The sequence below is a fragment of the Rhinopithecus bieti genome, unplaced genomic scaffold, assembly GCF_001698545.2.
Source record: "Rhinopithecus bieti isolate Rb0 unplaced genomic scaffold, ASM169854v2 scaffold_12478, whole genome shotgun sequence".
Taxonomy (NCBI): domain Eukaryota; kingdom Metazoa; phylum Chordata; class Mammalia; order Primates; family Cercopithecidae; genus Rhinopithecus; species Rhinopithecus bieti.
Genome location: NW_016807367.1, coordinates 2,021,445 through 2,028,380, shown reverse-complemented (window position 1 = coordinate 2,028,380; position 6,936 = coordinate 2,021,445). Strand labels below are relative to the sequence as shown.

The window sequence follows — 6,936 nt, the reverse complement described above, 5'->3', positions numbered from 1 at the left end:
TAAATTCCTAGAAATATATAACCTACCAAGACTGAACCATAAAGAAACAGAAAATCTGAATAGAGCAATAACAAGTAGAAAGCTTGAATCACTAACAAAAAAACCCAGAACCAGATAGCCTCATGGCAAATTCTTCCAAACATTTAAAGAAAAACTAATAAAGTTTCTTCTTAAACTCCCTTTAAAACTTGAAAAGGTGGGAACACTTCCAAATACATTTTATGAGACCAGTTTCACCCTGATGCCAAAGCCAGAAAAGGGCATTGCAAGAAAAGAAAATCACAGACCAAATATCCCTGATAAACACAGATGCAAAAATCCTCATAAGAATACTAGCAAACCAAGTTCAATAGCACATTTAAAAAGTAATATTTCACGATCAAGTAAGATTTATCCCCATCCTAACAAGGATGATTGAACATACTCAAGTCAATAAATGTGATACACCGCATTAACAGAATAAAATACAAAAATTATATGATTATCTCAGCCATGCAGAGAAAGCATTTGACAAAATTCATAATCCTTTTATGTTAAAAACTGTCAAGTAAGTTATGTGTAGAAGGAAGGTACCTCAATATAATAAAAGACATATAGGACAAGCCCACAGCTAACATCACCCTCAATGGTGAAAAGCTGAAAGCTTTTCCAGTAAGATCAGAAAAAGACAAAGTTGCCAACTTTCAGCACTTCTATTCAATATTTTATCATTTAAACTGTTTATGAAAGATGGCTATTAATTCAATGTTCAGCAAACTGTAGTAAGTCCTAACCAAGGTGTAAGGCACTATTATAATAAATAAGAATACAGTAATAATAAGAAATACATGCCGCTCCAGCCTTTATAAAACATGTAGTTCAAAGTAGAAGAAAGGACTTTTAATTAGTTATTAGGCAAATAGGACAATGAAACAAAAGACATAGCTCAGAAACAAATATATACTTCCCTCACTGACCGCCGACCACCTGCCTCACCAAACGCACCGCCTTGTTGCCGCCCGGCAGAAATGCTTCGTTTACCTACAGTCTTTCGCCAGATGAGACCGGTGTCCAGGGTACTGGCTCCTCATCTCACTTGGGCTTATGCCAAAGATAATTTTGGTGCAGATGCCTGAGTCTTAATGCTTCAAGGTATAGACCTTTTAGCCAATGCTGTAGCTGTTACAATGGGGCCAAAGGGAAGAACAGTGATTATTGAGCAGAGCTGGGGAAGTCCTAAAGTAACAAAAGATGGTGTGACTGTTGCAAAGCAGTCACAAAAGATAGTGTGACTTAAAGGATAAATACAAAAATACTGGAGCTAAACTTGTTCAAGATGTTGCCAATAGCACAAATAAAGAAGCTGTGGATGGCACTACCACTGTTACTGCACTGGCACACTCTATTGCCAAGGAAGGCTTAGAGAAGATTAGCAAAGGTGCTAATCCAGTGGAAATCAGGAGAGGTGTGATGTTAGCTGTTGATGCTATAAGAGCTGAACTTAAAAACCAGTCTAAACCTGCACGGATTGCTACAATTTCTATGAATGGAGACAAAGAAATTGGCAATATCATCTCTGATGCAATGAAAAACATTGGAAGAAAGGGTATCATCACAGTAAAGAATGGAAAAACGCTGAATGATGAATTAGAAATTATTGCAGGCATGAAGGTTGATTGAGGATATATTTCTCCATACTTAACTAATACATCAAAAGATCAGAAATGTGAATTCCAGGATGCCTATATTCTGCTGAGTGAAAAGAAAATTTCTAGTGTCCAGTCCATTGTACCTGCTCTTGAAATTGCCAGTGCTCACTGTAAGCCTTTGGTCATAATCACTGAAGACGTTAATGGAGAAGCCCTAAGTACACTCGTCTTGAATAGGTTAAAAGTTGGTCTTCAGGTTGTGGCAGTCATGGCTCTAGGGTTTGGTGGCAATAGAAACAACCAGCTTAAAGATATGGCTATTGCTACTGGTGGTGCAGTGTTTGGAGAAGAGGGGTTGACCCTAAATCTTGAAGACGTTCAGCCTCATGAGTTAGGAAAAGTTGGAGAGGTCATTGTGACCAAAGACGATGTCATGCTCTTAAAAGGAAAAGGTGACAAGGCTCAAATTCAAAAATGTGTTCAAAAAATCATTGAGCAGTTAGATGTCACAACTAGTGAATATGAAAAAGAAAACCTGAATGAACCGCTGGCAAAACTTTCAGATGGAGTAGCTGTGCTGAAGGTTGGTGAGACAAGTGATGCTGAAGTGAATGAAAAGAAAGATGGAGTTACAGATGCCCTTAATGCGACAAGAGCAGTTGTTGAAGAAGGCATTGTTTTGGGAGGGGGTTGTGCCCTGCTTTGGTGCAATTCAGCCTTGGACTCATTGACTCCAGCTAATGAAGATCAAAATATTGGTATAGAAATTATCAAAAGAACATTCAAAATTCTAGCAATGACCATTGCTAAGAAAGCAGGTGTTGAAGTATCTTTGATAGTTGAGAAAATTATGCAAAGTTCCTCAGAAGTTGGTTATGATGCTATGGTCGGAGATTTTGTGAATATGCTGGAAAAAGGAATTACTGACCCAACAAAGGTTGTGAGAATTGCTTTATTGGATGCTTCTGGTGTGGCCTCTCTGTTAATTACAGCAGAAGTTGTAGTCACAGAAATTCCTAAAGAAGAGAAGGATTCTGGAATGCATGCAATGGATGGAATGGGAGGTGGTATGGGAGGTGGCATGTCCTAACTCCTAGAGCAGTGCTTTATCTTTATTAATAAACTGTGACAGGAAGCCCAAGGAAGTGTTCTTCACCAATAACTTCAGAGAAGACAGTTGGAGAAAATGAAGAAAAGGCTGGCTGATGTTAAAGAAATCACAAAAACCATCAGGTACTGGTTTCAGTTGACAAAATATATAATGGTTTACTGCTGTCATTGTCCATGCCCACAGATAATTTAGTTTGTATTTTTGAATAAAAAGACATTTATACATTCCTGATACTGGGTAAAAGAGCCATGTACTAATGTACTGCTTTCAACTTAAATCACTGAGGCATTTTTACTACTGTTCTGTTAAAAATGAGGATTTTAGTGCTTGCCACTACCAGATGAGAAGTTAAGCAGCCATTCTGTGGAGAGTGAGAATAATTGTGTACAAAGTAGAGAAATATCCAATTATGTGACTATCTTTGTGTAACAAAAATTTGTTTAAAGTTAAAAAAAAGAAACAAATATATACCTGATTTATGATAAAATTAACACATGGTAAGGATGGTCTTTTCAATAAACTGGATATTAAAGATACATATCTTGATGTACTCATAACATACACAAAAATCACTTTTACATGAATAGTATAAAACAATAAGCTTCTAGGAAAAAAAACAAGAGAATAAAGTCATGATTTGGGGGTAGATAACAATTTCTTAAATAAGACAGAAAATCCACAAAGAAAAATCTTGACAAATTACACCTTATTAAAATTGAGAACTTCTGTTCTTCAGAAGGTTCTGTCAAAGGTAAGCCAAAGACTAGGATATGGTATTTGCAGTGCACACATATTCAACAACAGACAAATATACAAAATATGTTACAAAAAGAATATAAAACAAACCTCTAACATATCAATGGAGTGTGGTGGGGGAGGCAGCCCAATAACAAAGTGAGCAAAGACTTGAACAGGAATTTTACAAAAGAAGATATATAAATGGCTGATATATAAATAGCCAATAAAAAGACATTCATCCTCATTAGTCACCATTATGGAGATGCAATTTATAAAAACACAATGAAGATACTACTATACACCCATCAGAATGAATAAATAAAATATTGGAAATACCAAATGTTGACAAGAATGCAAAGTCATTAAAATTTTCATACACTCATGGTGGGAGTTTATTTTTTATTTATTTAATTTTTAATTTTTAATTTCTGTAGACACATAGTGGGTATATATATTCATGGGGCTGGTGGGAGTTTAAATTACTAGAACCCATTTAGGAAACTGCCTGACAGTGTCTACTAACACTGAACATATGCCTACCCATGACCCTGCAAATTTACTCCCAGAAATACACCTAATAGAAATACATAAATCTTTCAGAAATAAAAGCAGATACAAGCATAAAAGAATGTTCATTACAGCAGCAGCAGTCATGATAGCCAGAAATTATAAATGACAATGAAGATTAGAATGGATTAAACACATCGCGGTATACTCATTCAAAGAAACAGGAAAGAAAGACCACTGCCATTCACACCATGAATTTTACAAACATAATATTGAGTCAAAGAAGATCCCAAGAAATACAGACTGTATGGTTTCATTTAAGTGAAGTTCAACAAAATACAAACTAATCTGTGGCGCTAGAAGTCAAGATATTGGTTATCTTGAAGGAGCTTATTACTGGAAGAGGGAACAAAGGGGTTTTTGGAGTGCTGGTAATATTATATTTTTTTATCTGCATAGGTGATAACATGTGTGTGCACATTTTGTGAAAATTCATCTCTCTCTCTCTCTCTATATATATATATATATATACACACACTCATGATTTGTTCACATTTTTGTGTGATGCTGTACTTCAATTAAAAGTTTATTTAAATGAAAAGAAAATTAGAAGTTTGATGAGAGCTTTGGAAATTAACAGGATGATATGCAAGTATATCACAGAAGACAGATAAAGTCAGGAGAGGCATCCTAAAGAACATACTATTTAAATTGAACTATGGGAATTAGCCAGGAAAAAGTAGGTGTGGTGTCAGCGGCAGGGAACAGGTGGAGTAGAGATGGAGAAGACTCTTTTAGGAAAGAAAGGATTTGAGCAGAAACCTGGACACATGGAAAGGGCATAGCTCATTCAAGATATGGAAGGAAGTCTGATGCAAGCAAAAAGATCTAGGGTAGGAGTGGCAAGAAATGAGGCTGAATACATAGGCAAGGTCTAGGCCAGACAGGGCCTTACATGCCATATCAAGGGTTTCGAATTCTATCTTAAATGCAATGGAAAGTTATAGATAGACTTTTAGTACAGGCCTGACATGACCTGGTTTTATTGTTAGAAGATGGCTACAGCATGGAGAATTGATTAGAGGGAAGAAAGACTGGAATTGGAGAGACTGTTTAAGAGACTGTCACAGTACCCCAGGTAGGAGATGATGATGGATTCCATTAGCCTGGACAGAGCGAATAGAGAGAAAGAAATGTAGGATGTAAATTGATGATGGGATATAAGCTATAAAGAAAAGGTACAAGTCAGGGAGGTTTCCCAGAGGTCTTTCCAGACAATTGGGTGGATGATAATACCAGCTATTGAGATAAGGAATCCTGGAGAATGGTTAGATCAAGGCAAAAGGATGTGTTCCATTTTAGACATATTGACCTTGAGATCTCTGCAGGACATCCAAGAGGAGGTCTTAAGTAAGCATTTGACACATAAGTTGCAAATTCAGGACAGAGGCCTGAATTGAAGGCATAAGTCATTAGTGATTCTACTTCTTTTTGGCAATAGAATGTGTGACAGAATTATTTTCAATATTAACATATGCTTCGTTTTTGTCCAAGAATTCTTTTACCCCATAACCTACCCCCATTCAGGCAACAAGACTTTACCATATTAATTGTATCAAAAAAAGGGGCCAAATTCTAGACTTCTAAGTCAAAGCTCTGAAGGACTTGAGGCCCAAATTTTGCATCATAAACAACAGATTCAAAATAATACATAATCAGTTAGAATTAGTTTTCCTGCCCCCCAAAAAGATAAAGGGTTTAAGGGCTGGGACAGAAAAGAGTTGAAGAAGTGACAAAAATCTACACTTAGGTGGTTTCTCTGATAAGGGGCCTTATTTATTACCCTCTACCCATAACTGCCCTGGGCTGACTCTTAGGAAAGGGAGAGAAAACAATGGACACCTCAGATACGCAATCAGCTTAAATATGGAGGAAGCTATGTCTCACTTCTCATGTGAATCCCAGGGAGCTGATAGGGTCTTCAGAGAGCGGGGTAACTAACTTATAACAGACCGGTCCCAGACAGCCTGAGTGTTCCATGCTCCAGTGAGGCATGTGAAAATAACAGAAGTTGCTGAGAGAGAGAAGTGAGCGCTAAAGACCTATTGGTCAATATGAGAAAAACATAACAGCCAATTCAGTGGATTGATGAGCAAAAAGAAGATGGAACAAAGATGTATCAAACAATATAAAAGTCTTATTAAAATACTATTACCTTGCCCCAAATCTACACATGTTAGATGCTAGCTCTTGCTAGAAAAATGCTGCATTAACAAACTATCCCAAACTCAGTGTCTTAAAATAATAGCTATTTAGCAAATGTGTCTGCAGGTTTGCTGGGAGTTAGCTGATCGAGGCTGATGTGATGGGGGGTAAATTCTGCTGGACATGTCTCTCACCCATTTTCTAGGACTGGTGGACTAGTTGAGGCTTGTTTCTCTTACGGTGCCAGTGAAGGTACAAAGGTCGGCATATCCAAATCTGCATAGGTTTCAAACCTCTAATCACATTACACCTGCTAATATCCCATTGACATATATGCTTGCTAATATCCCACTAAGTCCCGTGGCTGAATCTGGAGTCAAGAGCTCAGAATAGCCTTGTCCAAAGTTATTCAGTAAAGAGAAAGGTGAAGAATTGGGGCTATTGATTCTGTGTCTACCACATCCATACTTAGATGAAATCCCTGGAAGTGGAGGAAGGAAATATCTATGATTTAACCACAAAAGATACAAATTAGTGACAGAAAAACAAAATCACATTGCTTGCACACCCAGGATTTTGAATTGGGATTTGATAGGAATATTACAATAGGGGCATAAGCAAAATGCAAAAAGAACCCAAAGGAAAAATCCCATTCTGACATCAGAATGACATCACAAATAAGGTGACATTTGATGAATGTCCTATGAAAGATGATTAGAATTTTGAACAACTGAGGTTAAGCAAAAG

At 37.0% G+C, this 6,936-nt stretch overlaps 1 pseudogene; it reads left to right on the top strand.

The window, feature by feature from the left end:
- Window positions 1-1,007: 1,007 nt before the first annotated feature.
- LOC108535469 (60 kDa heat shock protein, mitochondrial pseudogene) lies at window positions 1,008-2,718 on the top strand (annotated as a pseudogene).
- Window positions 2,719-6,936: the final 4,218 nt, after the last annotated feature.